The 8,540-nt window shown below is 44.3% G+C and overlaps 1 protein-coding gene and 1 pseudogene across 1 annotated transcript in view; one reads left to right on the forward strand and one right to left on the reverse strand.

The window, feature by feature from the left end:
* The window catches only part of MTA3 (metastasis associated 1 family member 3), a 145,543-nt gene that overhangs the window by 15,759 nt on the left and 121,244 nt on the right, over nucleotides 1-8,540 (forward strand). The window lies entirely within an intron of this gene.
* On the reverse strand, nucleotides 3,817-4,223 carry LOC101650719 (annotated as a pseudogene).

The following is an 8,540-nucleotide window of genomic DNA, read 5'->3' on the forward strand; positions in this document are numbered from 1 at the left end:
TGCTTTTCAAAATGACATATTAACCAGTTACTTTAGCTCTAGCCAAATCTACAGTTACTGTTATAAAAGTGCTTATGCAAAATTATTTAGATTTTATTTGCTATTTACAGTGTAAGCTTAAGCAAGGGAAAATGTCTCATTCATATTTATATATGTTTGATTTACGCCTCATCTAATTCCCGAAGTTGTTGCTGCAAAGGTAATGAGATGTGAGGGTTGCCGGGATCTGCTGGGTGGCGGGAGCCTGTTGGACTGCAGCTTGGTGCTGCTCATGTACCAAAATCCCCCTTTGAAAACGAATTAGACCCTTAGTTTTTTGTTTTAGATTCTTCGTGTAGAAACAAAATTTCAAGAGACTTAGGCGTAAATCAGATGATTTAGGGGCAGGAAGCAAAACCTGGTGGATTCAGATTCTGGTCTGTTACTGCTTGACCTCGGAAAATATCTTACACAGGTCTTCATTGTCACTGTCAGGGAACAGAGATGCTACAAATTCCCCCAGTATTACTGTGGGGGTTCAGTGACTTACGGAACTGCTTGTCATTGGCACGGCAGAGCGATGTCAGTTGGTTTGCTTCCTGTCTCCGCAGGCATTCATGGGTCATCTCTCTGGGCCGGGTGGGGGGGAGGACAGGTCCTTTTATCTTCCTGTGTCTGCTTACGTTGTCTGTTTTCATCCATTCTTGTCCAGGTATGGTGAGGTAGAGGTGTCTTACCGTATTTTAGTTGACATTGATTCAAACTTCTGGTAGGGAGGACCCAGAGTAAAGTAATGATTACTGTGTGATTTATGAAGAGATTTAAAGGGAAGATTGACAGAGAGACTGGTAAATTGGACAGAGTTCAAAGCGACAGTTGTAGGTATGAGCCACTTATTCTTCCTGAATTAATTTTCCATTTATAAAAAAATTTGATTATGGACCATCAAAAAACTTTTTACTATGTTATATAATATCTTACTGTAATATATATTATGTATATATTACATATACCATTCTTTATTATTTTATATATTTATACATGTATATTTATATTTGAGTATGCTTATGTTAATGCTTTTTTTCCCCCTGAACTGTTTGAGAGCAAGTTGTAGACTTCAGTGTGCTTTTCCTAGGCGATTCTCTTATATAATCACAACCAAACTCACTGCCATTGAGTAGATTGTGACTCACAGTGACCCTATGGAAGGTTTCTGAGGCTGTAAGTCTGTGTTTTTCCGTATGGGTGATATTGCCTCATGGGAGGCTCTGGAATGATCGATCCAGGGGCTGCAAAAACAGATACTTACATACATTTTATACTGGATTATGGGCTACAGCACAAAGTTTCTCTTTAGTTATCATGGGTCCTTAGTCTTTTTTTGCCCCTGAAGACAGGGCAGTAGGCCAAACAAGTTTAGGCGCCTATACTGTACCTCTTTAAGGAACAGATAGCCTTCATTGTTCTTCTGCACAGTGGCTGCTGGGCCTGAACTGCTGCTAACCTTACAGTTAGCAGTCCAATGCTTAACAGACAGCACTTGTATATCCACAATAAAGTTAGCAAATCTGGAAATCTAATAACAACATTACATTATTACCTAATTCAGAGTTCGTATTCCTATTTCATCAATTGTCCCCAAAGCTTGCGTTACAATTTTTGTTTTTGTCTTGGTCTACCTTGTAGAATCAAATTCAAGTTGAAGCAGTGCATCTACTTGTCACTTCTCTTCTAATGTGGCCAGTGGTGGTTCAGGAACTTGAGAAAAAGCAGTGATTGAAAAACTGGTGATGAGGAGGTATAAGAATACCTGGATAAACTTCTCTGAGAGTGCCAAGAAAGTGAAGCTGTTTGTGTCTTACGTGAATTTTCACTCCAAAGGGTGACCTTAGCAGAGATTTTTTTTTAAAACATTTTATTGGAGGCTCGTACAACTCTTATCACAATCCATCCATCCATCCATCCATCCATCCATCCATCCATCCATCCATCCATCCATGGTATCAAGCACATTTGTACATTTGTTGCCATCATCATTCTCAAAACATTTGCTTTCTACTTGAGCCCTTGGTATCAGCTCCTCATTTCCCCCCTCCCTCCCTGGCCTCCACTCCCTCATGAACCCTTGATCATTTATCAATTGTTATTATTTTGTCATGTCTTACACTCTCCGACATTTCCCTTCACCCACTTTAGCAGAGGAGGATTTTAACAAACAAGTAGATGCTGTGACACAGTCCAGGAAACAGCGATCCTCTTTCCCGAGCCGCTCCTTTAATTGCCCAGTGAGCTCGTGCAAAGCGGCCGTGGTGGCAGGGATGGAGATTATGCATGCCCTCAGCAGCATGGACATCCACTTACCAGGTCCAACTTGGCTAGCCGATGATTATCTTATCTGTGTGTGTCGGGGGTGGTGGGGGGAGTGGATTAGCCAGACAGCTGTTGGCAGGTTGATTACATCGGCCCACTTCCATCACGGACAATGCACTGTTTTGTTCTTAGTGGACCACTTACGGATTACTTAACTGGATATGGATTTGCCTTCCCTATATGCAATGCTTGTGCCAAAACTATCATCTGTGGACTTCCCATGATCATGGTATCTTACATAGTGTCTCAGATGAAAGAACTCATTTCACAGCAAATGGAGCGCAGCAATAGGTCTATGCTCGTGGAATTCACTGGTTTTACCATGTCCCTCCATCACGAAGCAGTGGGCTTGATGGGACTAATAGACTTCTACAGACATAATCTGAGTCAGGTACGTGACAATACTTTGTAGAGTTGGGGCAAAGTTCTACAAAAGAGTGTATGTATTTTAAATGAGAGCCCAGTACACAGTACCACTTTTCTAACAGGCAAGATTCATGAGTCCAGGGATCAAGGGTGGTCCAGGAATCAAGGTACCACCATTCACTTTTGCCAATGGTGACCTACTCAAACATTTTTTGTTTCCTGTTCCGACAATCTTATGCTCTGTGTGTCTAGAGGAAGAAATGCTCCCACCAGGAGACAAAACATTGATTCCATTGAACTAGAAGTCAAGAAAGCTCCCTGGCCACTTTGGGCTCCACATGCCTCTGGATCAACAGGCAAAGAAGGGTGTTGCTGTACTGAGTGATGTGACTGATCCTGGTTACCAAGGGGAAATCAGATTGGTAATAGATAATGGAAGTGAAAGAAAATGTCTGGAAGCCAAGAGATTCCTTAGGACATCTCAGTACTGCGTGCCCTGTGAATAAAGTCAAGGTTAACTACAGCTCCCCAATTCTAACATGCCCCGGAGTAGTGGGTTACACATTGGATTGCTAACCACAAAGTCAGCAGTTCACAACCCCTAGATGCTTCCTAGGACAAAAACGAGGCTTTATATTCTAGAAGAAAGTTAAGTCTCGAAAACTCACATGGGCAGTTCAACATGAAGGGTTGCTTTCTCCTTCCATAAAGAGTTACAGTCTTGAAAACCCATAGGGGCAGTTCTATCCTGTCCTATAGGGTCACTATGACTCGGTTAACTCAGTGGCAGTGAGTGTCAACCATTGTGCCTGCAATAATGGGATCAAACATAGGAAAGACTAAGGATGGAAGGGTCCCTGTAAATAGGATTCAACTCAATGGCTCCTAATTACAACATCAACCAATCATAATCTATGAACCTTATAAGCACCTCAATTTAAAGACACAAACTATCAAAGGGGGAGCATAGGAGCATAGGAGCATATCATAAGAAGGGGAGATGTGACAATTAAATGAATATTTCATGATACTATGGAATTAAAAAATTTTTTTTGGTGTGTCCCAGGTTTATTGAAAATATTACAGCATTGTGGATAGGATTCAAATAGCTCCACGTGGTGCTTTGAAATTCATTCCAACTGTGGGCTGAGTGACCTGCAGGTTGGACAGACTGCCAAAATACAAAAGCGTCAGCATTTCCTTAGTGTCTGGATCCACTACAATAATCTCCTGGTCCAAGGCTGGGACCTGAGGAACGTAATTATCTCTCCTTTCTCTCTCCTCTTCCTGCAGCTTGATGGAGATCCCTCTCACAGGGCCCCTCTGAATCCTCTTCATCAAGTGTGCCACACAGCCCGCTATCTTGTTGCGGAGCTTCTTGCTGGGAATAATGGCGATCTCCTCGCACACGTGCTTGTTGGTGTGGAAGTGTTGCCCAGGCGTGTGTAGTCTTTCTCAGTGATGACCCGGGCCGCCTTCTTCACGGTTTTGGTGCAAACGTGGCCCATGTTGGCGGATCTGTGATAAAAGAGCAGAATTAATTTGTTAATATGGGATAGCAATGCTGTTGTCGTTAGTTAGAGCCCTAAATGATCAGGGAGGGCCCCTGTGTGGTGCAAAGAAGAAGTAGCAAACACTTCGCTGATAGCTAAAACATTGGGTATAGAAGTCCACTCAAGCTGACTTGGAAAAGAACTGTGGTTATCTGCTTGCCAAAGATCAGTTTTCTAAAACCCCATGGACAGAGTCTCCCTTTGACACACCTGAGGGGGCCATGCATTGGAACAGACTCAAGAGCGATTGGTTGTAAACGATTAATGAATGCTAAAATTAGTAGTCTCGAAAGTGGACGAGCTCCTCATTTCTTTCTTTTTTGATATGTGCCTGGGCGCGTGTGCGCTCATGTCTTTTAATCTTGACATTTTGCAGAGTACAGGCCACTGGACTTGTAGACTCCAGCATTTATGCTTGATGTTTCCTGATGGTAGCGTGCAGGCCCCGTACTTTGGGGAGTAGGACTATCACAGAAGTGACAGGTCCTCAGTGCATCGGTATTAGAAGGCTGGCGATGGGGGCGTTGCCTTAAAGGTAGGTTTCATGGCTTGGTTGAGGTGGTGGCTTTTTCATGTCAAAAAGCATTTGTGGAGGAGATATTTAATAGCTATGAAACGATCTTGTTTTGGTCAGACAGGTAGTTATCTGCAGAAGACAGCAGTGTCTGTAGCTTTGATTCACCAACGGGGTGTGCCAAAGACTCCAAACAGCACCTCTACCTGCCACCGAGACTCCCAGAACCATTGAAGCAGCTGGGTCACGGGACCCAACTGGCAGAGCAGATTGCATGGCAGGCTGAACCTGTTGCCTAGCTTCTCTTATTCTCCCCCCAACTCAGAATGAGCAGCTTTTGAGTCGCTTGATAACCAGGTTAGAGGAGGGATATGTTGCTTCCAAAATGTAGAGAGGCCCATCCGGCATTTTCAGAGCCAACAACTGGTCTTTTACTCTAGAAGGACTAGCTGCACATGCCATACCCCTGGAGCCCTAGAAATGTTACTGAGGTAGAAGGTTAATTCTTTTGGTCAGATTAATTTCTTACTCACTTGTATGCAAATGTCTTGCTGATAAGACTTGAGTCATTGATACGTTCTACGTCCAATCCTATTACAGTAATAGACCAGTGTCATGTCTTGTGGAAGGGAAGGGAATTAAGGTCACTGTGGTTTAAGATAGCAATTGTGAGCTGTCTAGCCGACCTCGCCGGCTGAAGGCACATTGCTTTTGTTGATCCTTTGACATTGCAATCCAGAAAGAGACACTGGCCAATCCAGGAACTGCATACCAAGTACCAAGTGATGTACGAGGGCGTACCCCCCCAAAACTGGAATTGCACTGGGCAGAGCGGAGCTGTCTTAGTACGGATTTTTACTGCTAGGCCTGCATTGAGCAAATTGTCCTGAGTTAGTGCACCCAGTGGTGTCACCTGGGAAGGTTCTCTCTGATCACAGTGAATTTTTTTCATAATATCATTTTCACTGGAACCTCGTTTTTTATGTTGGCTGATTTGAGAGAACAGCGTGTGACTGTGAAGTTTTGTTTCCAGCTCCGAAAAAATGCTGCATAAACTGTTGTGATGTTGAATACAGCTTACAAGGACAGCGCTATGGGAAAAACTCAAGTGGACATGTGGTTTTCTTGTTTCAAGAAAGGCGAATGTTGATTGATGACAAACCTTGTTCTGAACATCCTTCAAGGATGAAAATATCGATTCATAGTACATTTGAAGTTTGTTCTACCAGATCAGACTGTTAATTAAGCTCTCTGTTTAGAGATTCTGGAAAAATAGCATAGCAGTATGCAACAAAAAAGGCCTGATTGTGGCAGAAGGGGGACTCATGCAGCCCTCTCAATGAGCCAGTTTTTGGTAAAAACAGCATGCCTCTCTTGCCCCGCATACATGGTACTTGACTCACCTGACCTTCTCCATGTGCCTTCTTTCGGTTTCCGAGAATGCAGAGGGACATGAAAGGAGAGCGATTTGATGACATAGAAGAGGTCAAGAAAAAAACGAGGGAGGGGCTGTCAGCCATCCAGATGAGTTTGAAAAAACGTTTCCAAGAATGGAATCGCAGTTGTGACAAATGTATTACGTGTCATGGAGAGTACTTTGAAGGTGATAGGGTTGTTTTGTAAAACACTTGAAATACATAGCTTGTGGGTGGGGGTGGTTGATTCTGGTTTTTTGTTTGTTTGTTTGTTTTTGGCCAAGTAAAGAAGCCGTATCTAGAGGAGGATGCTGCCTTTAGAGTCACTGCCCAATTGTGGTTGGGATCATTGAGCCAATTCTGATTCACCACAGCTCTGTATACAACAGAACAGAACACTGCACTGTTCTTGAGTTGGTTCCTAGCGGCGAGCCCACTGCGGTGGCCATTGTGTTAATCCAGCTAACTGAGGGTCCCCCTCCTGCTTTGCTGATCCTCTGTCAATCACGATGCACTTCGTCAGTGACTAGCTCCCTGGTCACGTGTCCAAAGTTAAGTTTACAGTAATTTCACTATTGTGCTCCAAGATCTGGGTTTCCGCAGGTCAGATAGCCAAGTTAATTGGTGGTGTATTGGTGATTACCAGTGCTGTCTCCTTCAGGTCCCCGATTGTGGCACTAGTATCCCTCCAGGCATGTGGTGTGGCTTTTGGTTACAATTTCCTAGGTAGGGCCAGTTCTCGGGCTTTCACTTGGTTTTCGAGCCATACAGCTTTCACTTCACATGCTGGGGCTCTGTCAGGTCATTGCTGAGTGTGCCCCTTCTAATTCTGCGTCCTGGAACTGGGGGACTCACTACAGGATGGGTCTGGGGGACCCACTGTGCCACCTGCCTCCATTCTGTCTGATGGGCCACAGTGATGTTTTCCATCTCCTGGATTCAGTTGATAGCCCATATCCAGAAACTATTGGAAATTTTGATGATTTTCTTTTCCCTAGCAATTAGTCACACTCATGAAAGGCCATGGATCCCTTTGAGGAATGCTGGGAGAAAGTTTAAGAGTATAAAATTATGTCTGTGCAGTGGAGTCCCATCTTCAAGGGTCCTTGGTCTCCCCTGGATTCACAGGACTGTGGACATGTAAACTAGCTGAAGCCTGGGAATGAATTGACAGCTCTGATCCTCTGTTCTGGTGATCCAAGTTAGCCTCCTGCTTGTATAGGTCATACAAATCTGTGGTAGATTTGCTCTCTCTTTCACTCATAGGACTGTCATGACCAAGCGGTCCCACTCCATAAGTCCATACCAGTTCAGACTCTTCTGATCACTCCTTTGACTCTCCTGTTCATTTTGATAACCACACCAACCTTATTTTTGCCTCTACCACTATGGGGTCCAGTCATCCCCCTTGTATGTAGTCAGGTGTCTTAATTCAACTTGAGACGTTTCCACGGTCAAGTTGGATGTAATACACAATTGTCATCACAGCAGTCTTCAAGGATGCTGAGGGTTAAGAGGTGTCGTCTCTCAGAGCCCTCCGTAGGTAGGCCTACGGGTCTAGTCGGATCAATCCACTCGCACATGCCCGTTTCCTGAAGCCTCTGGAGTTCTTCTGCAACGTACTAAGGCAAGTCTGGAAGCGGAATGTGATCTCCAGGTCGTTGCTCGGTCCATGCTTCCTTGAAGCAGCCAAATAAACTACTGTCGGATCCTTTCCTAACCTCTGTAGCTGAATGAGTGAAAGAAAAATCTGTGCTTATGGGGGCCCTGTCAGAAACTCAGACTGATCTGCTTTCTGTATTTCTTGTACTATTATTTCACACCATTGATAGCCATTCCTACACACCTAGCGTCCCCTGGTGTCTGTTTGCACATATTAGAATTATCAAAGGTGAATCATAATGCACCTTTTAGAAGCACATAGGGCTGGTGGGCGGCGGGGGGTGTTCTGGAGAGATTCCGCAAGGTCCTGTAAAGAGTCTATGGCCAGCAGTCCTCCGGGCAATATTCCGGGTGCCCTCCCAGGCACAGCTGGCCATAATATCAGATGGGGGGGATTGGAGAGGATGGTTTTACTGGAGACAGTGGGCTAGTGAACACAAATGGGGTTCTCTCTTAAAATGAGGCAGGAGTGATTCAGGGGAATTTGGGAGCTCAGTGCCCGCAGTTTCCTGATTATCTAGCTATGTGCCCCACCCAGAATTTCAGGTTCCCATTTCTTCCCTCACCTTAACTTCAGATAACGATTGTGCCTGGGACTTTTATTGGCGTTGTAATTCAGCCCGTCTTAGGATAGAACCGTGAGATGGGTTTTCAGCTATATAAGCTTTGTTACCACAAGCA

Source organism: Echinops telfairi, unplaced genomic scaffold, assembly GCF_000313985.2.
Source record: "Echinops telfairi isolate 266 unplaced genomic scaffold, ASM31398v2 ScPeMD7_7475;HRSCAF=8513, whole genome shotgun sequence".
Taxonomy (NCBI): Eukaryota; Metazoa; Chordata; class Mammalia; order Afrosoricida; family Tenrecidae; genus Echinops; species Echinops telfairi.